The sequence below is a fragment of the Hippopotamus amphibius genome, chromosome 4 (genome assembly GCF_030028045.1).
Source record: "Hippopotamus amphibius kiboko isolate mHipAmp2 chromosome 4, mHipAmp2.hap2, whole genome shotgun sequence".
Classification (NCBI taxonomy): domain Eukaryota; kingdom Metazoa; phylum Chordata; class Mammalia; order Artiodactyla; family Hippopotamidae; genus Hippopotamus; species Hippopotamus amphibius.
The window spans coordinates 77,318,620-77,331,227 of record NC_080189.1 but is presented as its reverse complement, the minus strand read 5'-3'; the positions used below and the strand labels follow the sequence as shown (position 1 = coordinate 77,331,227).

General features: G+C 44.7%; 1 non-coding gene across 1 annotated transcript; it reads left to right on the top strand.

Annotated features, from left to right (window-relative positions):
- Positions 1 to 492: 492 nt before the first annotated feature.
- Positions 493 to 622, top strand: LOC130852878 (small nucleolar RNA SNORA11). The gene has a single exon (XR_009053580.1). It is a non-coding gene; the product is annotated as a small nucleolar RNA SNORA11 (small nucleolar RNA).
- Positions 623 to 12,608: the final 11,986 nt, after the last annotated feature.

Here is a 12,608-nt window from a genome sequence, read left to right as displayed (position 1 = left end):
CATCAGGGGCTGTGAAAGGGGATTTTCTCCTCCTGTCACCTCTGGTTATTGTCTGGCCTAATTCCACAAAGAAGATTTTTTTTTTCTTATCAGCTGGGTCTATTTAGTAATCCCAAATATGGATTCTGCAGGAAAGGTGCATGAGGCCTTCATTCTTCCCCCTGCCTAACTGAATTTTCAGAGGAAATGGTTGGTAGAACTCCTGGTTCTAAGAGAGGCAAATTAGGGCAGGGTTTTTGTTTTTTTGCTGTCTTTGAGGATTACTATGAGCTCATGCATTTTTATAGATTGAATGCATTTCTGTCAACCATAGTCATTATTCTTTCCCATGCTTTACTTGTCTCCACTTTTGTCAGTGAGAGCCCTGTTAAGCTGCTGTGGCATCCTTTCTCCTCATTTAGGATTTGCCTTGTTGAGCACTTTTGGAGAGCAAGTTTCAAGACTCGCCTTTATTCCAATTAGACACAATACCTTGTTCAAGACTGTTAAGGCTGGGTGTACTTAGAGCAGAGGGCCTGAAGAAATGGCTCCTCTGTTTACACTACACCCAACAGAAATTTGGGTGCATTGTGACAAGGGGCACAAAACTTGTGGTCTTCCTGTGAACAAATACCCAACATGTGTCCCCTGTACCTCCATGTGGCTGCTGGGCCAGACCAGTGGGACAGGGCTCAATATTGGAAGAAAAGCTACAGGATTTAGTGGGGGAGTCTGACACCTAGAGCCTGTCCGGTCCATGCATGGATGGGCCGTGAGTGGTTTTACAGACATAAAGGCTTTGAACCTCTGTTTTCAAGGAAAAAAATAGAAAAAGAAAAATAGATTCTATATGCCATTCTGGAAATAGGAAAACTGTGGAGACAATAAAAAGATCAGTGGTTGCTAGGAGTTTGGGGCGAGAGAGGAGATGAATACACAGAGTACAGAAGTTTTTATAAGCAATGAAAATACTTTGAATGACATTATAATGATGGATATATGTCATCATACTTTTGTCCAAACCCATGGAATGAGCAACAGTATTCACTTTATTAACGTGAACCCTAAGGTGAACTGTGGTCTTTGCTGATTATGTGTCAATGCAGTTCATCACTGGCTTTGAAAAAAAAAAAGGTACCACTGTTGATAATGGCTATGCATGTGAGGGGAGGGGATAGGTGGGGAATTTCTGTACTTTCCTGTCAATTTTGTTGTAAACCTAAAACTGCTTTAGAAAAAAGAGTGTCTGAAAAATTAACACCCAAGGCATAAGTTTTTGCCAAAACTTTTGTGTCACTTTTACATATGTATACATATTATATATGTGTTTGTTGGATTATGATGTAAAATGTATTTTTTAGATCAAAAAAGTTTGCAGCCCACTTTAGTTAAATTTTACTGGCAAATAAAAGCAAAAATTAACCTCAAAAAATAACGTTAAGTTATTTTTTAGGTCCAGGGCTGGTGCCCATCTTCCCAGGCCATCAGGGCCCCAACCCCATACCAATCCAGCTAATAGCATCTGTGAACTTGATAAACTATTTGAAGGTAATTCCATGAGGACAAGAAAATACATACAGGTTTGTCCAAATTTTGCATCACAAGTTCAATGGCACGATTTGCCTTCAGCCTCATGAGCACTATGAGATTTCCCTGAGGGCCTGGAGGATTTACCACCTGACCAGAGGACAAGCTACAGTGAGGGGACTGAGGGTGCATCCAAACCAATGAAATTACTTAGCCCTATTATCACATGAGAATCACTCCAGTGTTCCCTGGGGAGCCAGCAGGTTAGATGTGTGGCCTGTGAGTTCCCAAAAGACCAGCTGGTAGAAGGGCCTGCCTCTGGCCAGGCCATTTAGTGACAAGGCCTGGATGACCCCTCACATCTGAGAACTACCCTCTGGTGAGAAGTGCAGGAGTTGCTGTGATTCCGTGAGATGATGCCCAGCATAGAAGCAGAAATAACAAAGGAGACAACGGACTCTGCAGGTACAGAGAACAGCTCTGGGACTGTTGAGAAACTGACACATAGCACACGGCAGGAGGCACTGAGTTCTCTTCAGGGGTTACCTTATGTAACCCTTGACTTACAAGGGAGGAAACTGAAGCACGAAGCAGGTAGTAGAGTGTTGAAGTCAGAGGCTTGCTCTGTGGCTCCCACAGTCTGAGGTGGCCCCCACCCAGCCAGAGCCAGCTCAGTTCTAGACGGGACTGGCAGGAAGACGGCACGCAGGATACACTCTGCAGTCACTTCCTTCTCAGGACTGTCACCAAAGGAAAACAGGATTTCTGCCAGTTAAACCCTAATGCATTGATGTAGAAGTCTATCAGCTCACACTGTCATCTAATAGCTCACACGCCCAGTAATTTCACAAGAAACTGTGATCAGCCAACTGCCCCCCACCCACCTGCAGGGATTCTGAAGCACATCCTTGGCTGATGACTCAGTGTTTATTTGCAGCATGTTTGGGGGGGTTCACGAGGATTCTTTCTTCTTATTACGAAGGACTGAGAGTGATTGGTCCCCATACTTCTGGTGCAGGCTGGGAGCAGTTCCTCTAATTACAGGTTGTAAAACAGCATTTTCCCTGTTAACAGTCTGAATGGCTCTCACAAAGAGAATTAGGCAGTTTGTTATTTTGCTTGATGTGCCAAAATATGCCCATTAATTTCAGGGAATTGAGAGGGGAAAACACACATTGACCTATGGGCTGCATTTATGAGCATCAAAATATTTGTGTTCTGAAGTGTAGCCTGGAACACATCCTCCATATTTGCCTTTCCAGATACAGCTTTCATTTAGTTTTTATTCTTTAATTCAGTATAATGTCAGTTTAAGACTTTGAAAATTGAACACAGTATGCTTTCAAGTATATTTTAAAATATGGAGTTAGTTTCCCTTTAAGACTGAATATGCTTTTTAAAATAAAAAGGGTGTGTGTTTTCCAGGATTCCAGTACCTTGCAGAATTTAGCCTGAGTTCTCTAGGGTCTTCACTCTCTGGCCACTTATGTCACACCCTTGTCTATGTCCCTACACAGGACATGCCATTTGCCAGGCACTGTTGTTTTCTGTAGCTGCAACATCCATGACCTATTGTTAAACTCTGGAATGTTTTCAGCTGTAAGTAACAGAAGAGAAGCGTCAGTGGCTCAGATAAAACAACAAGTCAGAGCTTGGCTCATCGGCTCAAAAGTGTCAGATTTTAACAATTGTCCTGGCCTGTTCCTCACACCACAGTGTGGCCACTGCAGCTCTAGCCATCACATCACCTTCCAGGCAGGAATACACAGCTAACTCTGCTCACTTCTTAGTGCTCTCCAGACTGTCAAGTGATCCTTTCAGTGGGAAGGGGTTAGGAAAAGGCAGCTGAACCATTCAACTTTTCAATTCTTTTGAAAAAAAAAATATATATATATACACACACACATAAAGTATTTTCAAAACTCGTTTGAAATGTTCTAAAGGAAGCAAAGGGACAAGGAAAATCCTCTGCATATAAATCTTGGGGAACAGACTGTCAGATTTTTTTTATTAATTTTTTCTAAATTGCAGACCTTAAGAATAACTTCTGCTCACACTTTGGGAAGTTGGTAAAAATATTTGTTTACCAGTCATGCCTATGAACAGATTTGGGCTACTACTCTTTCTGATATCAAGGCCATCCTCATCTCCAGGAAAGGTAGCACCAGGGGAGAGGTGAAAGCGGGCTAGAGCAAACACAGCAGCCTGTACCCAGGGGCCTCCAGGTAAAGGGCCTGTAGCAGATAATCACTAACCTGGGAGGAAAGGCCTGGTAGGTTCCGCCCTTCCTTGCACACATCTTTAAGCCTTCAGTGAAGCCGGGTTCCTGGATAATACGTAAATCCCAGGATTAACCATTTTTTGAGTCTAATCTGGGAAGTAATAGACCGTGAAGATGTCACTTAATAACGGCCTTGTGTATATCAAGTGGCAGCACCCCCTTCAGATCAGGGTCAGGACGCCGCCGTAGGAACAGGAACCTCAGCTCACACAGGCCAGGTACGTGCCCAAGGCCACACCTGTGCACTAGGCAATGTGGTCCATCCACACTGTGGAACATTACTCAAGCCTTAAAAAGGAAGGCAATTCTAACACATGCTGTGAACCTTGAGGATATTACACTACATGAAATAAGCCAGACTCAGGACAGTACGGCACGATGCCACTTATGTGAGGTGCTCAGAGTCAAACTCATGGAGACAAGAAGTAGATTAGAGATTGCTGGGGGCTGGGGCAGGGGATGGGGAGTTACTCATCAGGGGGTATAAAGTGTCAGCTGAACAGAGCGCAGAGCTCATTTTAAATGTTCTTGCCACAATAAAATTAAAATTAAAAAAGAAAGGAAGAGTAAGAAACATAGCCAGGCCTGATTCTGAGGCCCATGGTGCCCTACTCTGCCCCATCCCCTGCTCGGACATTCACGGGCACCCACGGGCACAGGTGCAGGAAGCTGTGCTCTCTCTGCAGTTTAAAGAGAGGAGACTTCAATCCTGCCCTCTGCCTTGGCCACGGTGCCTGCTGTTGGACCTCGCCCAGCCTGGATGGTGTCCCCTCGTGCAGCTTTCTAGGAAGACCCCAGACAGGATTCTCAAGCCCATTGCCCAATAGGCTGCCTGCAGCTCTGTCCTTTCACAGACTTGAGGCTGGGGCCACGGTTGCTCTGGGAATGGCACAGTCCGTGGTGGGGGAGGGCTGGTACCGGAGCAGCACAGGGGAGTACCAGTGTCCATTTAAGTCATGTCTGATTACCCATGCATAGGATCATCGAGATCAAGGAAAAATATTACATGGGACATCTCATACTAAAATTATTCATTGTTTATCTGAAATAAATTATAAGTCTCTAAGTTATATGCCTCTTTAATTAATTCTATTTCCCTCATGATTTGGCTGTCCTTATCAGTTAATTGTTTTGCAGAATTTGCTTATAAAATTCCTTGCAGTTATCGCCATTTTCCACTCCCATCGAGATGCACCTTCTACAGCAGCCACAGGCCCTTTATTTCATGCCTTTGTCCCTTGACTATTTATTAGCGAGAAGACGTGCTCAGTGTCAGCACTATGAGATGGTCTATCGAGAATGTACTGGCAGAAGGTCAGCAGCTCTGAAAACTACGTAGTGAATTTCAGTTCTGTAGACGCATCATACCACCTTCTCTGGTAGAAGTTGCTTTTCCATTCTTTGGGATTCCACAGCATCTCTTGATCAATGACTTTTTAAAATGTTGTTCTCTCTCTCTCACACACACACACACACACACACACACACACACACGCACACGTACACACACGAGCATTACAGTTCATTTTTGTTCCCTTCCTCTTTGGGACAACCGTGATGCCCCACTTCTCCCCATGTGGGGAGGGTATTTGATAACATCCACATAAAAGAGAATGCTCAAAGGGGTGAAATCCATTTCAAACGTGGTCATGGCAAGTGCCAGAATAATGATCTATTTTAAGAATTTCCTTTTCTGCTCATAATTAATGTCCCTTTGAAGAACAGCATTGAGGCTCAAAGGAATAAATAGTTCTTCAATTTGTTTTAACAGATTCAACAGGTTTCTTGTTAAAGGAGTGCTTTGATAGCACTTCAGGCTCCTCTGTCAATTTGCATAATCCCGTTGCTAAAGGGATGTTGAAAACTGAACAGAAATTAAGAAGACTTCACTCAGTAAATTGTTTCTAAAATTACATGAATTTTGGGGCCTCTCTTCAGAATTGAAGTATGATTTCAGCACTTCAGATAAACTGAGGATTCTCTCAACTGCATCTGCTAAAGAGAACCAACGATTTTTGTCTTTTTTTTTAAGCTCTTTATTGGAATATAATTGCTTTACACTTTTGTACCAGTTTTTGAGGTACACCAAAGTGTATCAGCTGAATTTAAACATATATCCCCATATCCCCTCCCTCCTGAGACTCCTTCCCACCCTCCCTATCCCAGCCCGCTAAGTCATCACCCATCAACGAGTTGATCTCCCTGTGTTATGCAGCAGCTTCCCACTAGCTATCTATTTTACAGTTGGTAGTGCATATATGTCTATGCTACTCTCTCACTTCGTCCCAGCTTCCCCTTTGTCCGCCACCTCCCTGCCCCGCAACCCTGTGTCCTCAAGTCCATTCTCTGCATCTGCATCTTTATTCTTGCCCTGTCACTGGATTCATCAGAGAGAACAAACCATTTTTGAATGTGAGAGAATGGAACACAACTTACTAGCCACAAAATCACCCAAGTCCTTCAATTGCTCAGTTTGAGCAGTATAAATGCTGAAGTTAGAGAACCGTTTCATATCAATGGCTCTGACGTACATAGAAAGGACCCCAGATGCTGTTTGAGTAGCATTATGCAGAATCTGGGAAGGACAGCCCGCACCTCCCATGGAATTGTTCCTGCCTTTGAATAAACATTGCAGGAAAATTTCTTTTTTTCTTTCTTTTTCTTTTTTTCTTTTTTTTTGGCTGCATTAGGTCTTGGTTGCTGCGTGCGGTCTTTCCCTAGTTGTGGTGAGTGGGGGCTACTCTTTGTTGTGGTGCGCAGGCTTCTCATTTCGGTAGCTTCTCTTGTTACGGAGCACAGGCTCTAGATGCAAGGCCTTCAGTAGTTCCAGCATGTGGGCTCAGTAGTTGTGGCTCGTGGGCTTAGTTGCTCCATGGTGTGCGCAATCTTCTCGAACCAGAGATCAAACCCATAACACCTGCAATGGCAGGCACATTCTTAACCCTTGCACCACCAGGGAAGTCCCCTAAACATTGCATCTTTATGCAAATATCCCCCAAATGTGTTTGTGTATCATCTCCACTAAAAGCAGTGCAATTTTTTTCCATTAACTCCTAACTCAATAAGAGAAGGTCTGCACAAATTCGCCATTGTTACTCAATGCTCCGCTGGAAGAGTTATTACACACAATAATAGCCTTAGAAGCAAGCCTTTTTTCAGGAGAAAAATATTGCACAAGCAAAAGGAAATTTTTTTTCTTCATTGTGATGACTTGTGTCTGTGGCTATGCTGTAAAAACGTGAAGCACTGAGATCTTTGATGGTGCATGTATGTATGTAATGTCAATGGAGTGGTTACATTTTTTGTTACTGCAAGAGATTTTGTGCTGGCACTTGAGAATTTGCTTCAATGTTGGAATCAGAAAATACTTCTGGCAGCAGGATGGTGAGACAGTCATCTAAGCTGAAGGACTGATGGCTGTGTGCAGAGTGGGAGTCATTATGGCTTCTGCTGCCATCATTTGAGCTTCTTCATATGAATTTCTGTTAAGCAAAAAAAAATGTTGTATTACATTCTTTGGTGCTTGTTGAGGAGAACCGTATATCTCTATACTTAACTGCTAGCCTCTGCTGGTTTATGTCTGACTTGTGTCCTGAACAAAGAGCTTCGAAAGAACTTTTTTCTGCTTAGGAAATGTTCATTGTTCAAAAAGCTCATCAGGAAATTTGCACGTGGATTTTGGCATTTGGGGCTCAAATACGCAGAGTATAAATAATAGGAACCATGGCAAGAATTGAAAAGACTGAATTATAGTCTCACAGCTGCCGGGACACATCTGTCCCTCCCAAGTCCAAACTCACAACTGACCATAAGCGGTGGGTAGAACCAATGAAATTGATTATGAGCTTGTGAACTGGAAATAAATTGAACCCATTGCAAAGAAACGGAACTTCCTGTTTGGCTTCCAAGAGAGCTATATTTCTAGGGCTCAGGCTCCCCTACCAAAGCTCAGCTGACCTGACTGAATGTTTTGGGGGCCTTGAGAAGTCCCCGTGCTCAGGACTGGCCCCAGGATGGGGGCTGGTGCTGATGGGTGGGCTGACTGTCAGGGCATCCTGGCTGCATCTCAGAGGCTCTGACATCACTGACTTGTGTGAAAAATAAATGCTTTCCATTCTCAGCACTGCCCTTCCCCCAACCCCACTCCACCTGCAGGAGAGGCCCCCAGGGATCCCCAGACCTTCATCTGTGGTGGTGTGGCTTTCTGCTCCTGGGGCCACATACCTGATTCTGGCCTCAATTACTGTGGTGGCAAATTAGCTCTAACTACCAATTATTTTAGTGATTTATTGATAAAAGCCGAATATGGACCATTTAGGGCATCCTGACAAAGGTAGTACAGGATGCAGAGAAAACCATGAAATACAGGTCATATCTTGTAGACACAGGATGCCTGGCTACCCTAATTTAAGATTCTCTGGAGAGAAAGTGGGTCACAGTGTTTTTTCCCCTCCCTCACTATTTTAAGATAAAGGTGAGATTTGACAGTGAGGCAGGCTCTCCTTCAGATCCTTGACCCCTTGTCAGACCTGATGGGAGGGCTCCGTGTCACTGACTACATGATGGGGCCTTTGTTGAACCAGGTGAAGTGGGGGAAAGGAATGAGGCCAAAAAGCCTGGCCTGAGGGCTCCTTTCGTCAGCCACATGCCACCAGGTCTCAGTCACACCCCCAGGCTGATCAGGGTCACCAAAGCCCCTCTGGACTCTTGTCAGTGCCTGGGGAGTCTCAGTCAGAGGATGTTTTGTGGCAGGTGGTGATGGGCAGGTGTTCCCCAGAAATTCTGCAATGACAATCAGACTCTGTAAAAGCATTTGGTGCAGAGAATCACTTCATAGCAAATACACTAAATAAAAAGTGTTCACGTCTCCAGGAAGATCTGTCAGAGTGTGATGAGAAAGGCATTCACTTGGGAATAGAAACAAAAAGCATACAATGCACAGAAGAATGAGATTAATGAGAGCTGTACCAGCTACTAGGGACCTCCCGGAAGGTGTCAGAAGGAAAGAAAGCCATGTGGAGGGGATGTGTCACATGTTCTCGGACAAGCAGGCAGAATATTTCAAAATGTGATTGTTCTCCCTGAATTAATCTGTGGATTTAATGCAAATCCAACCCTTTAAACGTCTTAAAGGATTTGAGAATGAATGAAACATTCGAGAAAAAAAATCCTAAAGATAAAGGGAAAACATACGTGCAAGATTATCAAAGCTTCTGAAACAAAACAAAAATGATCAGGAATTCAAGCTGTTTAAGATAGTGCTGCTAAGCTAAAATCCGTAAGAGAATATATAAGCAAAAGTATAGACACGCAGATCAAAGGAGAATGAAAATGCACCAGTGCCTGGAACTTGCAAGATAGGGTTCATTTCTAAGGAAGGGTTAGAAGGAAGAGTTTCTTAATGAATGTCCTTAGGCCAAGTAGATAGTTATCTCAAGGGGGTGCATGTTGGATCCGCAACTTCCATCCTGGGTTAAAATTAAATTCAGCTAAATTAAAGCATTTCATGGAAAAAATGAGTTGCAAAACTAGCAGAAAACATAAAATTATATTATCATGGAAGACAATTTTTTCAGTTTTGAAGCCCTGGGAGAAGTCACAGAGGAAAAGTTAGATTCTTAACATAAAAAATGTTAAATTATGATATCGTAAAAAAAACCCCGAAAGTCAAAGGGACGGAAGCCAATGTTGAAAATATCTGCAGCATGCTGATTTTCCCAGAGCAGAGAGAGCCGGGAGCTTGGGTCAGACATGGTTGGTTTAGAATCTCTCTCCAGGGAATTTTCTGAGGCTGAGTTTCTCTGTTCCTCTCAGAGGAATAATAATCCTGCTTTCTTAGAACCGTGGAGGAAATGAGCACTGATAATGGATGTAGAGCATCTGGCATATAGATGCTAAAAACGGTAACTCTCCCTGTTACTACATACACACAGAGTGTCTGTGATGCATAAAGCCCTCACTGACAGTTTTATAAGAGAAACGATAACCCCGTAGATAGGTCGGGAATGGATTTGAATAGACAAAATTGTCCTTTCCCTATTTATCCTTCTTTTCAAATTCTCTCTCCTTCATGTATTTAGAAAAGAAAGATATAAATAGTAGACAATCGTCTGATAAATTGACTCCTTTAGGATTTCTTAATTTCCAAATTAAAGCATCTTTGATTCTTTCAAGCCAGTTCAAAATTTTTAAAGAAGTGTAAAGAATGAAACAGGTACATACTCAACGCTTGCATAGAAGACACCTAGACTGCTGTGTTCATTGTCCCTTCAAATGAACCAGCACAAGCAAAGGCCAGAGCATCCACAGCCTGACACAGAGAGCCCCAAGGATAGGGTCGTGCTTTGGGCACAAGAATGTGTCTTCCTGACCCTGCAGGTCTGGACGCAAAGGCAAGTGCTAATTTAACAAAGAAGCTTAATTCTCTTGGTAAAAATAAGGGGTATCTACTTAGAGTAGATACTTAGAGTATCTACTTTAGGAAACTTGCAGTTGTAAATTCCTTCTCTGCCCCTGCAAATATTTGGAAATCTGTTTACAAGCAAAATAAGCTGGCCTCCAGCTTTACACCCAGGAGTGTCTTTCTCAAGGCTCTGGAGCCACCTCTTTGGAAAGACAACGTCCCAGAGGGATGGTGCCCTGTCTCCCAGTGTCCATGGGGGTGTTAGTGTCCCACTAACCTAAGTGGGTGCCTGGCCCCAGGCTGCAAAACTGCTCCTGCCATAAGGAGAGGAGATGTTTGTTTTTCTTTTGTCTAAAATCAATCAGCAAACCCAGGTGGCCACCCCAATTACCAGGTGAATCTAGGATGAACTACATGTGACAAATGGTGCTGTCAGGTCTCTTACCTGAGAACTAGTTATGTTTATCTTGAAAACACATGGGGAGTGGGTTGTATCTGCTTAGTGTCTGAAGCAAGAGGTATCTTCCTGTCTCTGCCATCTCTTAGCAGGTTGCCTGGGATACACGTCACATTCTGTTTTATTGCTTCCTCAATAATACAACTGTTTTCTCTGCTCCCTCTCTGAAGAGGTTTCCTGGATTGGGAGAAGCTTTTGTTTGCAGTCCCATTTCCGCGGTGGCGAGCAGTGGTGTGGAGGGGACCGTAGCAGCACTGTGCTGAGCACAGGCGAGAGACCTCATCTGTGACCAAATCCTCCTGACGCCTGGTCAGTAAAGTGAGGAGCATTGAGGGTTGTCGTGAGAATTAAATACTGTATGTAAAATCCAGAAGCTCAGTCTATGCTCAGGGCTCCTGTGTTCCTGTCCCTTCCACCCTGGTAGGGAATTAAAGAAAGAAGAACCAGGTAGAAAAGGTGCCTGGCTGAGTTCTGCAGTGACAGGAAATGTTCTGACTGTGCTGACCTCAGCCTTCGAGGGGGATTTGAGGAACCAGAGCGTCCCCCGTCCTCCCAGCCTGGACCCGACCGGACAACTGGAGAGCGTCTTCTTGTCTATTTTTCCACTGGCATAAGCCTCTGTGTGCCCAGGTGTGCTGAAAAGGGGAAGTGCAATGAATGTGAAGAGCAGAGATATTTTGGGGTTCTTTTCTGAAGAAGCTGAAAGAATTGCTGATCTTACAAAGAAACTTGGCTCTCTGAAGATTTTAATGCTAATTTTGCACAGTTAGAAGTCTCAGTCAGTTCGGCAGCGTTGAAAGCCAAGCCCAAATTTCTGAGGCTCATTGACTCACAAGCTTCCAGGCCTCATGAAATGTGAGCAAGGCTGGTGGGACCAGATTTCCAGAGCCCAGGTGGCAGTTGGTTATGACCCAGAACTCAGCCTTCTGTTGTCTGAACTATTTCTTACCAATCCGTCAGCACTGAAAATGTAAGCGCCAGGGTTCAGTGCCTGAAAGCACTTGCTTCCACTGTGGTGACATCCCAGGGGGAGACTTCAGACCAGCTCCTGGATCCCCCTCCCTGAAGCCTTACAAATGACCCGAGGAAAACCAAAGCCAGGGAACCTTTGCAGCCCCCAATCTAGAGCGAAGTGTCATGTGTCACCTGCTGCGTGTAATTTCTGCTACATGTGCCACGAATGGGACCAGATCAAGGGATGGGAGGCCTGTGTCCCAAGGGCTGGGAAGTGCCTGATGGAGGGTCTGATGGCAGCCTGTCACTGGGGGTGGGGGGTTGGGGGCCCAGCTGGGCCACGGGAACAGGGCTGCTCTGCTGTATAGCATTTGGTAGAGGACGCGGCTGCCTGGACGGCTGAGAAAGTAATGTGGAGTCTATTAAAAGAAGACTTTCAAATAAAGGACTGCGGCGAGCATAGCTTGTAAGAGCAAAAATGCAGCATCTTTGTGAGAGGGAAACAGCATTTTGCGCTCAGTGTTTTTAAGGAAATTAAGGGCAATGAGATAAAAAAGGGATAATAAACAAAGACTTTTGAGACAACAGCAGGAACGAAAGGTAAAAAGAAGGACTATGGGGAAACAGATAACTGACATTTATTCGTCCAGGCCCCCTTGCTGCTCCAGGGCATCCTCTGTCCCCGCCTGCACCCACAGCCACGCCCACCTGTGACAGGTGGCCCTCAGGAGCACCCACGTTTCCCAGGGTCGGGCGACCAGGCCCCTCCTGATTGCTGAGCGACTCCTCAAGAATACAGTGATGCCGGGGCAGGCTCAACGGGCCCGGAGTGCTGACCACGAGGCAGATTCTGCAGCACCTGGGAAACATCCAGCCAGCACATCTGCTTGTCCATGTTTCTGCCTCATCAGGCGCCACCCAGCTCCTTTTCCGGAGTTCAAGGGAAAGCTGAGCAGGCCAGGCCCCTGCGCACCTCCTGGGGTTTGCAGAAGGGCTGGGAGCTCTGA